The sequence below is a fragment of the Pipistrellus kuhlii genome, unplaced genomic scaffold, assembly GCF_014108245.1.
Source record: "Pipistrellus kuhlii isolate mPipKuh1 unplaced genomic scaffold, mPipKuh1.p scaffold_m20_p_10, whole genome shotgun sequence".
Classification (NCBI taxonomy): domain Eukaryota; kingdom Metazoa; phylum Chordata; class Mammalia; order Chiroptera; family Vespertilionidae; genus Pipistrellus; species Pipistrellus kuhlii.
Window position 1 is genome coordinate 11156615 of NW_023425405.1, and position 17252 is coordinate 11173866.

Here is a 17252-nt window from a genome sequence, read left to right on the forward strand (position 1 = left end):
TTCATGGGTTGGAAGATACTATCATAATGGTATCAGCTCTTCTAAAATGTAATCTATAAATCTAATATAATACAAGTGAAAATTGCTATAAAATTTTTTGTGGTACTTGATAAGCTTATTCTAATATTAATGTTGAAGAAAAAAAAGAGCTAAGAGAGTGGTGAAGAGGCATAACAAGAGTGAGAGGGGACTTTCCATACTAGATATGAAGATTTATTGTAAAGTTATGCTAAGACTGTGTGGTATTTGCACAAAGACAGAAAAGTAGCCCCATGAATTAATAGGCTATAGTCCAAAAAATAAACCCACTTGTATTTGGAAATTTGGAATAAGAGAGAGGTTGCATTACATTAATGGGGGAAAGCAGAACTACTTAATAAATGATGCTGGAACAAATTCTTATCTTTATGGCATAATCCATCTTTATAGATACCACAGTAAGTCTCTGTGGATGAAAGACAAATATGAAAAGCAAAACTTCACAATACCGAGAAGAAAACATAATAGAGTATCTTTGTAGTTTAGAGTTGGGAGGGAAAGGAGTTCTTAAATGAGGCACAAAAGCTTCCACTTACAGAAAAGCATTAATAAACTTGACCTCATTAAAATTTAGAACTTTCGTACAACAATAGATACCTTGAACATGGTTAAAGGCAAGACACAGATTGAAGAAATTGTCTGCAATGCAAATAACCAGCCATGAGTTAGCATCTGGGACCTATTAAAAAGTCCTACAAATCATTGTTTTAGAAAGGCACAATTAAAAAAAAAAAAAAATGGCAAATGTTGCCAACAGGCATTTTACAAGAGTGGATGACCAAACGGCCAGGAAGCCAATCTGAAAAGCTGCTTGCTGTCCAAAGGAAGTTGCACACAAAATACATATGAAGGCATTATCAGACATCCAGCATTCAATGTTAGCACATGTTCACCCTTTCAGGCGTGTAAAGTGATATAATCACTTTAAGAGCACTAGCAGAGCTTTGGGGCCTATCCTTACACCCAGCAATTCTACTCGCAGGCAAATTCCTTAGGGGCATTGTTATGCTGGTGCCTAAGGAGACTATAAACAGAAATGCTCACCCAGCACTGCTTGTAATAATGAAAGCCCGGGATCACAGGAGGAAGGATGGCTCGTGATGCATTCCTGTGTCAGAAGGCAGTGCAACCGTTGGTGTAAATGAACAGGAGCCGCATATATCAAAGTGATGCCTCTAAAGCCACAGCATCTAAATCAAGAAAGTTGCCCAAGGATGCAAGCTATCTGATGCCATTTTTTTTTTTAAAGTTTCAAAATATGAAAAACAATTCCATAGATTGTTTATGGTTATGGTTACTACAGATAAATTTGTAGAAAACGTATAAAAACAAGGATGGGAAATAACTCCACAAAATGTTTAAAATTGATAAAGCTAAATATTTGATAAAGTGGGCACATAGGTCTTTTATTATGTTATCCTCTTGTCTCAAGTTTTGAAATATTTCTTCTTCTTTTTTTTCCCCCCCCAAAAGCACTCAGCTGCTGTGCGGTGGATGGGTTAGAAAGGCACAGAGCGCATTGGTGGCTTTTGCAGTGGGGAGAGAGAGAGGTGGTGGTGGCTGCATGAGGGCGGATGGTTTTTTTGTTTGTTTGTTTGTTTGTTTGTTTGTTTTTGTCCTGGTGGATGTGGTTTTGGTTGCTGCTTTGTTTTGTTTTGTCTTGAGTCATTATATGAATGGGGGGACTAAGTAAAGATTTAAAAGTCTGACGATTTCAAGGGTTGTCACTGAAGTGGGGAAATGGCGCCTTTGCACAGCACTGGCCTGGATGTGACTCAGTTCGAGGGCTTTGTTGACAATCTGGTGGTAGCTCCACTGTGAGTCAGATCCATGTGCAGGAGGCCAGTGCAAGGACACTGATGTGGCAGCAATCCCAAAGAAGGATGGAGAAGTAGATTAGAAAAATACATTGGCTGGGTTCCTATGACACCTGCCTTAGGGCTTTGCCAGATTTATGCCTTGAAATCTTGAGAAGCTTTTTAAAAAAAGAGAACAGCAAAAGAAACCATAAACACACACATACACACACACACACACACACACACACACACACACACACACACCAAAAAGGCATTCTACAGAATGGAAGAAAATATTTGCAAATCATGTATCTGATAAGGGTTAATATCCAAAATATGTAAAGAACTTATAAAGCTCAATAGCAAAAAATAAAAATCTAATTAAAAATGAGCAGAAGAACTGATTAGACATTTTTCCCAAAAAGATATACAAATGGCCAACAGGTACATGAAAAGGTGCTCAAAACCACAGTAACATGAGGCTTCACGCGTGTTAGAATGGCTGTCATCAAAAAGACAAGAGAGAGATTCCAAAATGCCAGCAGAATAAGTGGAAGCTACACTGACACTCTCCCAGGACCAAACTGGAAATGCAACTAAAATACTGAAAACCCACCCTTAAAAATCAACTAAAGACTAGCTGGAGAGACCCCTGATAACCAAGGATGAAAAGTGGGGACCGCATAGAGGCTGGTAGGAAGTGGGGAGGCGCTAAAGGGCCGGCTGGCCTCCCACAGACAGCAGCGGAAGTTCCGGAAGGATATTTCAGCTGGGGTGTGGGGATCCCCACTGAGAACTCTGGGGTTTAAACCCCAAGCTGGGCTCCCCAGCCCAGAACATCAGAACTGAGAAAGGTGCCCACATCACATCTGGCTCTGAAAAACGGCCGCTGTGCTGTCTGCCAGCTAGACAGCTGAAAATGCAGGCACCCCCTTAAAGGGCCAATGCACAAAATTTTGTGTGCAACCACTCACACTGGCTCTGGCAGAGGGAGGGCAGAGTGGGCTGGAGCTGTGTGAGCAGGAGCCAGGATTGGGGGCTCTGGGGTTGGAGGAGCCAGGATTGGGGTCTCTGGGGTTGGAGGAGCCAGGATTGGGGGCTCTGGGGTTGGGGGGGGGGCAGGATTGGGGGCTCTGGGGTTGGAGGAGCCAGGATTGGGGGCTCTGGGGTTGGGGGGGGCAGGATTGGGGGCTCTGGGGTTGGAGGAGCCAGGATTGGGGGCTCTGGGGTTGGAGGAGCCAGGATTGGGGGCTCTGGGGTTGGAGGAGCCAGGACTGGGGGCTCTGGGGTCGGAGCTCAGACAGCAGCCACCCTGGTTTCCTGTGCTGAGTCATTCCCTCATGCTGCAGAGGACAGCTTTCTCCAGATGTTGGTTAAAGGGTACAAACTTTCAGTTTTAAGGTAAGTTCTGAGGACCTAATGTATAACATCCTATATAATAAAGAGGTAATATTAAAATTGACCCTCATACCCTCACACAAGATGGCCACGCCCATGTGGTCAAAGATGGCCACCACAAGATGGCTGGCAGAGGAGGGTAGTTGTGGGCGATCACACCAGCAGTGGAAAGCAGCTGGAGGTGAACAGGCCAGCAGGGGAAGGTAGTTTGGGGCGATTGGATTGGTAGAAGAGGTCATTTGGGGACAATTGGGCCAGCAGAGGAGCAGTTAGGCATCAATCAGGCTGGCAGGGGAGTGGTTAGAGGGTGATTAGGCTGGTAAGCAGGCGAGTGGTTGGGAGCCAGCAGTCCCAGATTGTGAGAGGGATGTCTAATGGTCTAAACTGGCAGTTGGACTTCCCCCGAGAGGTCCCAGATTGGAGAGGGTACAGGCTGGGCTAAGGGACACCTCAGTGGTTGATAACACTGTATTGTATAATTGAAATTTGCTACGAGAGCAGAACTTAAATGTTCTCTCACACATACAAAAGGTAAGTATGTGAGGTGACGGATGTGTTGATTAACTAAGGAGGAATCCTTTCACAATGAATATGTTTATCAAGTCATCACCATCTACAATTTAAATATCTTACAGTTTGGTCAAGGACACCTCAATAAAGCTAAAAAGGGAAACTTGCCCATTTCCCTGTGATAGGAAATGCAAATACATGTGCACATTCATTTGTCATCGGACTCCGCTTATGGTGGCTCTCGCTTCGCAGGCATTTATTTTTTATTTCTGCATAGCTGAATCTATCAATTTTTAATGGCACCTAGATTTTGTTTTGTACTTTCAAAGGTCTTCTTCACTTTGAGATTATAAAAACTTCCCCCACGGCTAAAAATAAAAAATAAAAAATAAATAAGAATGGCAATGAGTTAGACTAATACGTACTGGCATGGGTAGATCTCAAATAATAACAGAGTTAAAAAGCAGGGCGCCGAATTATATGTGCAGCATAACGCTGGCTTCTGTAAATAAAAACTGCAAAGCAAAGGTCTGTATTTTCTGGGGACACCATGATGTACATAAACTGCCTTTTAAGCAATTGGAATGCGCTCGCCACATTCATAATGTCCCTCCTGATGGTGGGATGGGCGGTGACGGAGGTCCGGGGAGGCGTGAGCATTACTCATTATGCCTAATTTTTTTGGTAAGGGCCACTGTACTCATATATTACTCACATACACTTAAAAAGTATAAACGTAAAATGCAAGGCAGAAAGGCAAAAATGCCAAAATGTTATACAGAGGTTATTTCTTGGGGACAAGAGCATAGAATGGCATCTCTATCCTTATATTTTTTTTATATTATTTTAAAACTTTAACTGTTTGTCATTCAGGAAGGTTATGAAGAGCAAGTAAAGTCTTGCATTTAAACTGCCCCGTGGACTAAATGGAGTGCTGTGATCACAGAGGCCCGGCCTGTGTTTGTTGCTTTGGAGGCAGAGAAGCGGTGACACCTTTGGAGAGGTTTGCGGTCAAGGGGAGCAGACAGTGTCCCCTGCGGTGGGTGGGTGGGCCTGGGTGTGCGGGTGAGGGTGGGTGGGCCTGGGTGTGTAGGTGAGGGTGGGTGGGCCTGGGTGTGTGGGTGAGGGTGGGTGGGCCTGGGTGTGTAGGTGAGGGTGGGTGGGCCTGGGTGTGCGGGTGAGGGTGGGTGGGCCTGGGTGTGTGGGTGAGGGTGGGTGGGCCTGGGTGTGTGGGTAAGGGTGGATGATGACACCTCAGTAGGATGATGGTGGGGTCAAGAACCTGAACTCTTGCCGAAACCAGTTTGGTTCAGTGGATAGAGCATCGGCCTGCGGACTGAAGGGTCTCAGGTTCGATTCCGGTCAAGGGCATGTACCTTGGTTGCGGGCACATCCCCAGTAGTGGGTGTGCAAGAGGCAGCTGATCAATGTTTCTCTCTCATCGATGTTTCTGACTATCACTCTCTCTTCCTCTCTGTAAAAAAAAATCAATAATATATATATATATTTTAAAAGAACCTGAACTCTTGAGGAAGACCCACTTGGGTTCAATTTCTTACTCTCCCTCCAAGTAGCTATATATAGGTATCTGTCAGGCATCTATTGAATATCTTATTAAGCTGCCTGAGCCTCACTTTTCTCACCTGTGAAATGGGATAATTTCAAAGGTGCCTGTAATCCCTGATCCAGCTCTGCAGACCTTGAACTGGTGTAGTTCAGTCCTCCAAATACCCACCGCTCCCAGCCCCTACCCCATTGAGAGCTCAGGATCCCACCCCTCTTTTCTGAGGCTTGAGGGGTATGGAAAGGCTGGTAGTGGAGGGGCTGTGTTTCCCATGGGAAGACAAAAGGTGGATTGCTCTAACTATCGCCCCTGCTGTGGTCAGCAGGTCCAGCTGAACGCTGGCAGGAAGGTCAGTGACAAGGTGGCTTGAGATCTTTTCAGGCAAACACCCTGCTCTTCTTAGGAGACTGTCCAATCAGAAGCCCTTTCCCCTCCTCGTTTATTTCATCACAACACTGGATGGCTCCCATGAGTCAAGCTAAAACTGGTTTTCTCTCTGGGAGGGCTGAGGCCTCCTACCCTTCCAGACCAGCAAAGAAAGGGACGGCAAGGAGAAGCCGGTCTGAACTCCCACACCTGCAGCAAAAGGAACTGAGCAGGGCCTGGCACACAGCAAGCAGGGCCCGCTGGGACACAGCAAAAGTGCTTTCCCCCAGCTCTGGGGAGCAAGTGACAGTGATAGGTATCTACTAAGTTAGGGAACTGCTGATTCCAACAGAGTTCAACAGGTTTGTTGTGAGATTTGTCGGAGCCTTTATTTAAATATATTTTATTGATTTTGTACAGAGAGGAAGGGAGAGAGATAGAGAGTTAGAAACATCGATGAGAGAGTCATCAATCAGCTGCCTCTTGCACACCCCCTACTGGGGATATGCCCTTTTTATTTATTTATTTAAATATATTTCATTGATTTTGTACAGAGAGGAAGGGAGAGAGATAGAGTTAGAAACATCGATGAGAGAGAGTCATGTCGGAGCCTTTAAATGGCACTGTGCCTTGTGAATTCCCAAAGAGAAGTGGACGAGGAGGACCGTACAGAGTTCCTCAAACTCCCTGCCCTGCGCGGCACTTGTTCAAGGAACACGTGTAAGTGTTTTTTGGAACCAGAGCACGTAATGGGATGAGTGGAATTTTTGTCATTCTTTGTCTTATGAAGCCTTGGGCGTTGAGACCATGGCAGAGGGTGGGTGCATCTCCCAGCCCAAAGGAGCCAGTTTCATCTTCATGGGATAGATGAGGAATTCCTAATTATGGAGGGAAGACAAGGTCGTGGTCCCATATTCTAATCACCTGGTGAACTTCCACCCATGCCACCTCTCCCCTCCGCCCATGTGTGTGTGGCCCCCACCCAGGGTCTGGGTTCTCCTTGCATTCTCCCCTGAAGCTCTGGCTTTTAAATACAGGGTCTCATGCAACGCAGGTGCTCAATACATGTCGTTTTAAGCATAATTTAATACTTTATTTTTAAAAGCATGTTTTAAAAACATTTTTAAAAATTTATTTCCAAAGTGAGACAGATTAAAGTTGCTCTGGTTTGAAACATGAGCAATTGTGTTTAGCTAGTAAGGGAATATTGGTTAATTTTTATTAAATGAAAAATTTCAGACACAGATAAAAGGCAGAGAAAATTGTTTCACGAACCCAGTGAGGGGATTTTGCTCAAAAGGTTGGGGTTAGCCTCTGACTTATTGAGTAAAATTGATTTTCTTGTTACAAGCCAGGTTTTCTTTTTCAACGAAACTTTTTATTTTGGGATAATTATAGATTTACTAGAGGCCTGGTGCACAAAATGTGTGCACTTGAGTGAGGGGGGGGTTGTCTTTCAGCCCAGCCTACACCCTCTGGCAATCCAGGAGTCTTCAGGGGATGTTCGACTGCCACAGAGGCAGGAGAGGCTCCCACCAGCGCGCCACAGCTGCTGCGCTTGCCAGCCCTGAGCCCGGCTTCTGGTTGAGTGGCACTCCACTCTGACCACCAGGGGGCAGCTCCTGTGTTGAGCGTCTGCCCCCTGGTGGTCAGTGCATGTCATAGCGACCTGTCCTCTGCTGTTCTATTTGCATATTAGCCTTTTATTATATAGGATGTACACTTATATGCAAAGATACAGAGAGATCTGTGTGCCCCTTACCCTATGGTACAAAATTACCAACATGGAAATGACACTGATGCAATCTACCGATCTTATTCTGATTTATTCAGTTTTGTGTGTGTGTGTGTGTGTGTGTGTGTGTGTGTGTTGGGTCTACACAACTTTATCACGTGGGTAGGTTTGGATGCTCACCATTGCAGTCAGGCTACACGATAGACAGTCCATCACTGGGAGAATCCCCTTCTCCTATGACTCCAGGTGGGATTTCTGAGTGTATAGAGCGAGAGGCTAAGGAAGGCGAATTCAGGAGAGAAAAAAGAAAAAGAACAAGACCCTGTGTGACACAATAAGAAATATGTATTTGATCTCTTCCCCATTTCCTAACACAGAGCTCCTTAACTCCTTGGAATTTCCTCAGTAATAGGAGCATTTTTTTTTTATTTTTTATTTTTGTCCTAATGAGGCAACTCTTGGTGGGATCTTGGGTGAGGACTGATCATAAGAAAACCAAACCATGATAAGAAGCTTAGAACTTTCAACCCCACCTTTCACCCTCTGGGGAGAGGAGAGGAGCTGGAGACTGAGATAATGGCCATACCTATTTGATGCAGCCTCCACAAAAACCCCTAAAGTACGGGGTGCAGAGTGTTTCCAGGTTGGTGAGCACATCCACATGCTGGGAGGGTGGTGCACCCCAATTCCAGAAAGCTCCTGCACATGGGTCGCCTTGGCCCCTCCCCTATGTACCCTTCCTCTATATCCTCTGTAATATCCTTCGTAATGTAAACCAGTAAACACAAGTAAGCATTTCTTTGAGTTCTATGAACCATTACAATGAAGTATCCAACTGGAGGAAAGGGTTGTGGGGACCTCCAATCTGTAACCACGTTGGCCAGAAGTGTGAGGAACCCGGGGACCAGCTATTTGACTGGCTTCTGAAGTGGGAGCAGGCTCACAGGACCAGGCCCTTATCTTTGTTATCTTCATTATCTCCTGATAGTCAGAGCCAGAACTGAATTGTAGAACACCCAGTGGGTGCCCAGAGAGTTAGAGAATTGGTTGGTTATTGTGTGTGTGTGTGTGGGGGGGGGGGGTGTGGAGATTCACATTTGGTGTCAGAAATGTTGAGAAATAATGAAGAAAAGAAAAGTGTTTCCTCTTCATCCTGGTAGCTGCAGTGGGAGGAAGAGGGATTTCATGGGAAGAAGAGAGAAAGTTAGAGAGACTTTCAGAAAGTTTTCATTGCAGTGAGTGATCCAACCGCTCTGCTCCATTCCCCCACAAAATCTAAGAGCCACCCATTGGCCTAGCTGGGGTGTTCATGGTTAGAACATTGGCCCAGAGACTGAAGGGTCACAGGCTCAATCCTGGTCAAGGGCACGTACTTATGGTTACAGGCTCAATCCTTGGCCCTGTTTGGGCAACCAATTGATGTGTCTCTCTCACATCGATATTTCTCCTCTCTCTCTGTCTCTCCCTCTCCCTCCCTACCCCCCACCCCAGCCCCTAGAAATCAATGGGGAAAATATCCTCTGATGAGGATTAACAAAACTAACAAACAAAAAGAATTACCCATCGATTTGTGCAGAGTTGAATGGGGTTGGGTTCAGCTGAGGTGCTGATTGGGGAGGAATTCCTTATCTGGTTCAAGTAAAATCTCAGCTGATCCTCACCACTATCTAGACAGGGGTCTGGCAGGAGATATTACCTTCATACCTAAGAAAAGAAAAAAGATGGAACGGGAGTGACTTACCCAAGGTCCCATGAGTTGTAAGCAGAAAGCTCTGGAAAAATCCCGCTGTGGAGACACTCTGCTCCCTGGGCCCTAAGTCAAGTCTGGCTGAGTTCGTCAAGACCCAAACTGAAATCAACTCAGAACTCCGGAGTCCAAACCTGCTCTTTCCCAGTGGGCCCCGCAGTGAATGGAACCAAACCCAACTCATCCTCGGCCAGTCTTTCTCTCACCCTCACATCTTGTTCACTAGCACATCCTGTGGGCAATCCCCGGGTAAGTTCTCGATTCCTTCTCATCATCTCCACTGACCACCCAGGTCAAGCCTTCATCACCTCCTGAAGGATTATTTTGCAAAAACCTCTGAAACAGTTTCTCTGCCTCAGCTGTCGTCCAGCCAGAGTGATGAACAGCAGGGGTTGGCCAACGACTGGCCCGCAGGCCGGCTCCAGGAGGCTGCTGGTTTTGTACGGTCCATTAGCTAAAGATGATTTTTGCATTATTAAATGGTCCAAAAAAAATCTAAAGAATAATATTTTGTGACACATGAAATTCAGCTTTTATTGCCCATAACTAGTTTTATTGGAATGCAGCCACGCTCATTCGTCTATGTATTGTCTGTGGCTGCTTTCTCAGAGCTGAATAGTTGCAACAGAAGTTATATGGCCCACAAAGTAGAACATATTGGCTTTCAGGGCTTCACAGAAAAGTTGGCCAACACCACCCCCTTCCCAGTCTCCTCATGGCTCCCTTGTTCTTTCAGAATGAAACCCACGTCCTTCCTCTGGCCTGAAGGCCCCTGCCCGCCTCTGACTCATCCCTCTCAGTCATCACACCCAGTGACATTGCCCTGAGCCCCCTCCCCACAAGCTGACCTTTCCTCCTCCGAGCTTGAGCTGCCCTTTCTCTGAATGCTCTTCTGCTCTTTGCATGACTGATTCCTTTTCCTCCAGGTCTCAGCTCAAGGATCACCTGTCCACTCCACCTCCTTCCTGTTTACTCCCTTCATTGCGCTTTTGTCCACTTGTTTATTTCCTGTCACCCCCACCAGGAAATAAGCTTCATCTGGGCAGGCACATAGTAGATGCTCAATGATTACTCGCTAATGAGTGAATGAATGAACATGAGGCTTTGCTTGGTCCAGGAGCTGTGTGCCCTTCTCCCTTGTAAGGTGACTCCTGTCTCCTGAGTTGAGAACATTCCCATAAACTCCCCTCATGTTTTATCCTCCTCTTGGGCCCATTGCTGTTGTTAAGCACAGTGATTTTCTTTTCCAGAGAAGTTGTTAACCTAAGGTCATTCTGCAAGGAGACCGCTGGCATTTAACCAGTTTAAGCAAGAAATGTCTTCCTTTTTCAGCAGGTGAGGGAGAAGGACCCTCTGCCGCTCGAAAGAGCCCTAATCCATAAGAAGAATAGTCCTGTGAACACCCGAGTTTGGTGATTAGTACACACATAAAAATTTCATTAACTATGGGGACAATTTATTATTTTTTGTTGTTGTATTAGTCACAGTCGAGAAGAGAAAGGCATATCTCTTTACAGTGTCAATGTATTTTAATTATATATGTCTCCCCTTTTCCCCTATGGACCCCCCACCCCCAGGCCCTTACTGCCTCAGTGTGTGTGGCCTAGGACCATGCATATTTGCATGCAAGGTTTTTGGTTGATTACTTCCCCCTCCCCCTCTTCCTTCTACCTTCTCCTCCTTCTCCTCCTCCTCCTCCTCTGACCGCAGCTACCACCGCGGCTACCTTCCCTCTGAGATCTCTTCTTTTTCTAGTAACAGGAGACAACCTCAGCTAATGACCACAGTGAACTGAAATGCCATACACAGGCTGGGGGTATGACTACATGAGCAGGTATGACTACAGTGACCAGGCTGAACTGACCAGGTTATCAATAACAAAAGCCCCCAATCCAAGTGTCTGAAAACAGCGTAGGGTTCTGTCCTGCTCACCTTACACCCCAGCATGGGTTGACAGGGATCCAGGATGGGGAGCAGCTGCCAGCTTGGAGGTGCTGGTTGCCATGCCAGAAAGAGAGCTCCGATACTCTGATGGGAACGTTCACAGAGCACTTCCCCTCATCAGCCAGAACATCACATGGGCTCAGTCTCCAGTCCCCACGGGCAGGAAGTGCAATCCTATCCCATGGCTAGAAGACAGGGCGTTGGGGTATTTGATGAACAGCAGCAATGGCAGCCCCATGGGGGTGAAGACAATTTGTTCTCTTTACAGGCAAAATAAGACCAGGGTAGGAGAGGAAAGAACAAGGAAAATCAGAGCTGAAGAAGCAAGACCTCGGGCCTCCTAAAGGCGTGTCAGAGGGGCGAACAACTCCGGTGGCGCTCGCATGTTCACCTGGGCTGTAAATGTCTGTCATCTATTGTCTTGGCGTTTGAACAGCTGATTATGCACCATTCAGAGCGCTTCAACCTTCTTTACTCTTAAACATTTACAGCACCTTTCCAATTGGGTGAGTTTTAGCAGTCCTCCTCAGGTGAACTTATTCTCAAGCTCTTGCTTCAGTGAGCAGAGGCATATAACCCTAGGGGACATGCCACACTGAGGCATGAGCTCCACAGCAGGCACAGTGGCATGTAGTATTTCACACAGTATTTCACGCATACCTAGCAGTCAGGACAGTGAATCCATAAGAAACGATTCAGATTTCTTTTTAGAGCTGATCCTAAAACGTGTTTTCCATTTATAGCCAATGTTTTCACTTCAGTCAGAGGCTTCCTTTGGGGCAGTGCTGACAACTAGAACTTTCTGCAATGTGGACATGCTCTATATTTGTGCTGCCCAGTATGATAGCCATCAGCCACTTGTGGCTACCGAAAACTTCAAATGTGGCTAACACAACCGAAGCTCTGAAATTTTTATTTTAATTTTAAATCAGTTAAATTTGAATAGATACACGTGGCTAGTGGCTACCATTTTGGACAGCACAGCTTTGGAATGAAAAGGAAAACCATAGCTCTGTATCCAGCCCCTACTTTTGCTACATCAAGAAAAAAATAACAGTAGGCCAGAAAAACCCACAGAAACGCTGGGTCACTGTGTGTTCAACTTCAGTATCTTCTTGTGACTCATCCTGTCCTGCTCACAGTCTCCTATTCAGGGAAGATGTCTAGATTTTTCCTTGTGTGGCCTCCAATTAAATGGAGGTGGTGGTGGTGTGGAACACTGACCACAGGGTAGTCTCCATCCATAGGCTGTCCAGAGCCCAGGAAGGTGGCTTCTGTGGAGTCTCTGAAGGAGCAGTGGTGCCTGGCTAAGTCTATCAGGTGGCCTCTCTCAGAATTTTTAAAGTGTTGAGCAATCAGCAGTGAGAGGAGGTGAGAGCAGGTAAGTGGACGAAACAAAGACATTCTGTGGTCCCTGACAGTTGTCCTGTTCTAATCCCAGTTCCCAAGCATAGGTATCTTTAAACAACAAGCAAATAAAGTACTCTTTTCCTTAGGATGGACGGAGTGACTATTTTGTGCTTCAAAAGAAACTAAGTAGCTAAAATTCCTCCAATTCAGAATTTCTCAACCTGGCACTATTGGCTCCTTTTGGGGGATAGGGGCTGCCCTGTTACTGGAGGATGTTGAGCACCATCTGTGGTTTTACCCAGTACATGCCAGGAGCACTGTCTCTCCCACCTGCACCTCCTCCCCCGCAATTATGATAACCAAATGGGGGGAGGGGGAGGCAGACAAAAATCCCCATTCCCTACCCTCTTAAGAATCAATTCTGTAACTGTACCCCAAGCCCACCTCCTCTGGCCTCCTTGAAGACAAAAATATAGAAGCAGCAGTTGATTCCTAGCAACATCGCAGCTTTCCCTCCTTCTTTTCCCCAAGCTAAATAAAGATCGCTTTTTTAGTCTTTTTCCTAGAATCTGCTTCACAGATATTGATGGCGACAACTAAAAATGAGCCTGGAACCATTTGGTCAGAGGAACCCTGGTCTCTTAACTGCCTATTTCTGGAGATGGGGAGGACAGACAGAGCCACGCAGCCTGCAGCGTAGCAGCTGCCCAGGCAAGGAAGGGCACCTCAAGCTCAGCACTGGGATGAGCCATTCTTTCCATGAGCTGATTCAGTCCTACTGAGCTAACAAACTGCTAATTTACAAAAAGAAAAGAAGAGGGAAATGATCCTTTAAGGCCACCAGCATTTGTCTCCTCCCATCTCTCTGAATATTTCAACTGTTTCTGGGATCTCTCCACTTGGTATTCTCACAAACACCTCAAACTAACATCTGTCTTTATCCTCAAATCATTGTTTTTGCCAGTGTTTTCTGGGGTATCCATCTAGTTTCTCCAGCTGGAAGCCGGAGAGCCAGTCATCCTCTGAAATGGCTTGAAAAGAAGAGGTTGGTAGAAGATTCTGGAGAGGGAGACAATGGCTAGAACAGGGAGGATTTTGTGTGATGTGCTAACCAAGGCCTTTCAGTGTTGACAACGCCTCCCCTTTCTCATCAGCCATTCCCTCATTGAGTTCCCAGACTTTGACTTCATGCCACTCAGAATTTTCTCTTGAAAGCTTCCGTCATATTCACAAGTCCCTTCCATGGGGAGGGGTTTATATAAGGTGTGTACAGCAGAGGGTCAGAAATCTTGGGCATCTTAGAAGTCTGCCTAGCACAGCCTGTACCTTACAGTCCCATTTCAAACCCAACATATCCAAAAACAAACATTTTCCCAAACTGGCTCCATGTTTCACCGTCACCCTTTCAGGAAATGAAGCAATGGCTGAGACTGTTCACTTCCCCCCAAGTATCCGAATTCCTCTTCTTTCACAGAAGGACCACCTCTTCTACCATAAGAAGTATCACAGGATTCTTACCAGTGGCTGAGTACAAGGCCTCTTAGAAAAGAAGGCTGCACTTCTTAGTTTCCTTGCAAACAGGTGTGGCAATGAGACTAATTTCTGGACAACAGAGTATTGTTATATTGTAAATCAGAAGACGCCTTAATCAACAAGCCAAATTTATTTGGAGTCCTTTTCATTTTGCTAGCCCTAGGGGGCCCAGAGGAAATTTTGCTTCTCAAATTCTGGGGCCCAATATGGTGTCTTTCCTATTTATACGTTTTTCAGCTCTTTGTTTTCCAAATTTGGAATGAGACTTTCAGACCTTCTGAGAAAAAATCCTGTGTGCTGGGATAGGGCCGAGAGACCATATCTCAAGTCTCTGGCCTGGCACCAGCACTGACAACTTTGACTGGGTCATAGTTTATGGCCTCTCTGGAATGGGAGTAGTCTTATTTTTCCCTATTATTTAAGCAAGCAAACAGAAGTTTACAGAAGCCAGAACAGCAAGGTTAAAATTTTAAACAGCAGTATTTACCCAAGATGGAGCTTACTATGCTTCAGTATAAGTGAGTGTGATGAGGGGCAGCCACAAGGAACCTTCTTCAGGAGAGCGTGGCTCTTGTCTTTTTCCAGTTCATTCCTTTCTCCATGTGGATGTGGGAATGCAAGGGTCACCAGCTGAGAATAAAGACCGTATCCCAGGATGGCAGATGAGTGAGCCATCAGGAGCCTGGTTCTCCAAGGACTCATAGAGCAGAGTTGCCAACCAGCTTTGAACTTCATACTTCTGGTCTTTTGACTGGTAGAAAATAAACTTTCATTTTTTTAAGCCATTATTGATTTATGTTGCCTGTACTCTGAGTTAAATATAATCCTAACCCAAACAGGGGTTAGTTCCTTGGTCCCACTAGACTTGAAAGCTTAAATTTATTTTTCTTCCCATAATCCCTCTAAGCTCTTACATCCACCAAAGTCCTAAATCATGTTGATTCTTCCTTTGTACTTCTTCACTTCACACTCATCCCCTCTTTTCAATTTCCACTGCTTTTTCTGATCCCAGACTATACTCTTGACTCCATCTCCCTCCCCTCCAATCAAGAATGCCTAACCCCCAGGTTCACAGATATCACATTCATCATGTCAAACCCCAAACCTGGGATCCTATTGTACCTAATAGGATTGAGCCCCAACATTTCACCATCATCCAACTGTTCCATAATGAAGTCCCAACTTTTTCAGTGTCTCCCTCTGTGGATCTTCAACCTCCAGGAGAGTCCCCGTTACAGCCCATTCTGTCCTTTTTATTCTAGAGATCCTCAGCCCTGCCTGTACATTAGAATCATTGGGAGCCACTGAACATGACCAGTGCCCAGCTTGTTTGTGCTCAATACACAAAGGCATTATGTCATGTGAACCACAAAGCAACTGTCATTGTCACCAAGAAACATGGAAATTCAGGAATTCATTCTCAGCCAGATGGCCAGTGAATAGGAAACAAGGATTCCTTCTAAACTACTACTGTGTAGGCCCTTGAACTATATTACAGATTATTACAAATTAAAAATAACTTCTGATGGCATGGCACAAAACTAATTGTCAATAAATCACCAAGTACAGATGAAAATTTTAAAAACATAAAGTGCCTGGTCCTCACCCTAGACCAGTGGTTCCCAACCTTTTCTTGGCCACATCCCACCTAAGCATCTCTAAAATCCTGAGGCCCCCACCCCCATGACATATAATTCTCATTATTCAAAAAGTGAATTCATGTGGAGGAAGCCTAAAAGGCCATTAACTTGGTCTAATCAAGCTCCCAAAGAACATGGCATCCTTGAAAGAGAAAAATAAAAGAATGAAAGGACAGTTGGAGTACTGAGAAATAAAACACTAAGAAATTGTTTTAATAATAATAATAATAATATGAAGTGATATGAAAAAAATAGCAAATAAAGTTTCAAAACATAATAGAGAACTGAAATGCAAAATACGTCACAATATATATTTATATACTGTATATGAGACCCCTAGAACCATAAGAAAATATTCACTGTTAATAACTCATTCTCGAATTGCCCTCTTTAAAAATCAAATTGCCCTCCTGTAGGGTGTGTGCCCCACGTTGGGAATGACTGCCCTAGACCAAAGGAATCTGAGTCTCTAGGCAGTGGAGCCTGAGTATCTTTATATCATCTTTAGGTTAAAACCAGGTTTATCCCAAAGTGATTCTAAGGCACAGCCGGGATTGAGACTCACTGCTTTATACAGCTGCTCCCACCTATCTGTCATCCTCTCGTTCCCTCTCCCCACTCTAGGTGCTATCTTCTGGGGTTCAGTTCAAGTGTTACCTCTCTTTGTGAAGCTGTCCAGTTTTTCCAGTCTTAGTGCTCCCTTTTCTGAATGTTTTTGCAAAACTTGTCTACATCAGCTGAGTTGGCACCTATTATACCTCTTCCCTTGACTCTATCTCTTGGCTTTATGCCACTGGATCCTTGGCAGGTTTTCCAAATTTAATCATTTGCTGCTCAGCTACCTCCACCTCTCTCCAAAGGAGCAGAAAGCACAACTGTGCCTTGATCAGAAGAAAGATGTGAACTTAGGGTCCTGCAAAGTCATAACCTTGGCTCAGTGCCCTAGGGATCGGAAGCCAGAAGGGCGTGGGCCACTATTGCAGTGGAGAAGAGGAATGCGGGTGTTCCAGGACTCTCAGATGCAGATCTGTGGGTTGGCAAGCTGATGATGGAGGTGATGATACCTGCAGAAGACAGGTTGGACTCATAAACTGGAAAATGTTGAGAGCAAAGCCAGGGCAGGGCCTGGGATCAAATTTTGTGGTCAACAATTTGAGCAAAAGTGTCTCTGGACTGATTGAGACTGTTGACTGACTAAACGAATGGATCTTTACCTGTGTAGTTGGGAAGGACTTAGTGGGCTGTGGCATCCTTGCTTGATATAGGAGGATGCTTGGTATAAGAGAGGCTAAGAAGGTGTAGAATGAAGGGCCTATTGGGGAGGAAAGGATCTATAGCCACCAGAATACCTAAGGCCACCAGAGGCTCAGACAGTCAGAGGTCAAATCTCAAGAAAGCAGTCCACTCTGCCACCTGCCCACCTATAGCCCGGTTTCAAGGGCAATAAGACTCCCATTGGGTGAGTCAATTTCCACTGAAGTCACAGGTTTTGCCAATGATGGAATGGTACAATCAAACAGGTGTGCTATGGCTGACACACCTGTTTGAGTGCACCATTCCATCATTATATGAAGAAGATGGTAAAAATAGAAGGTGCCAGTTGTTTTGAGTTAGTGGTGACTTAATG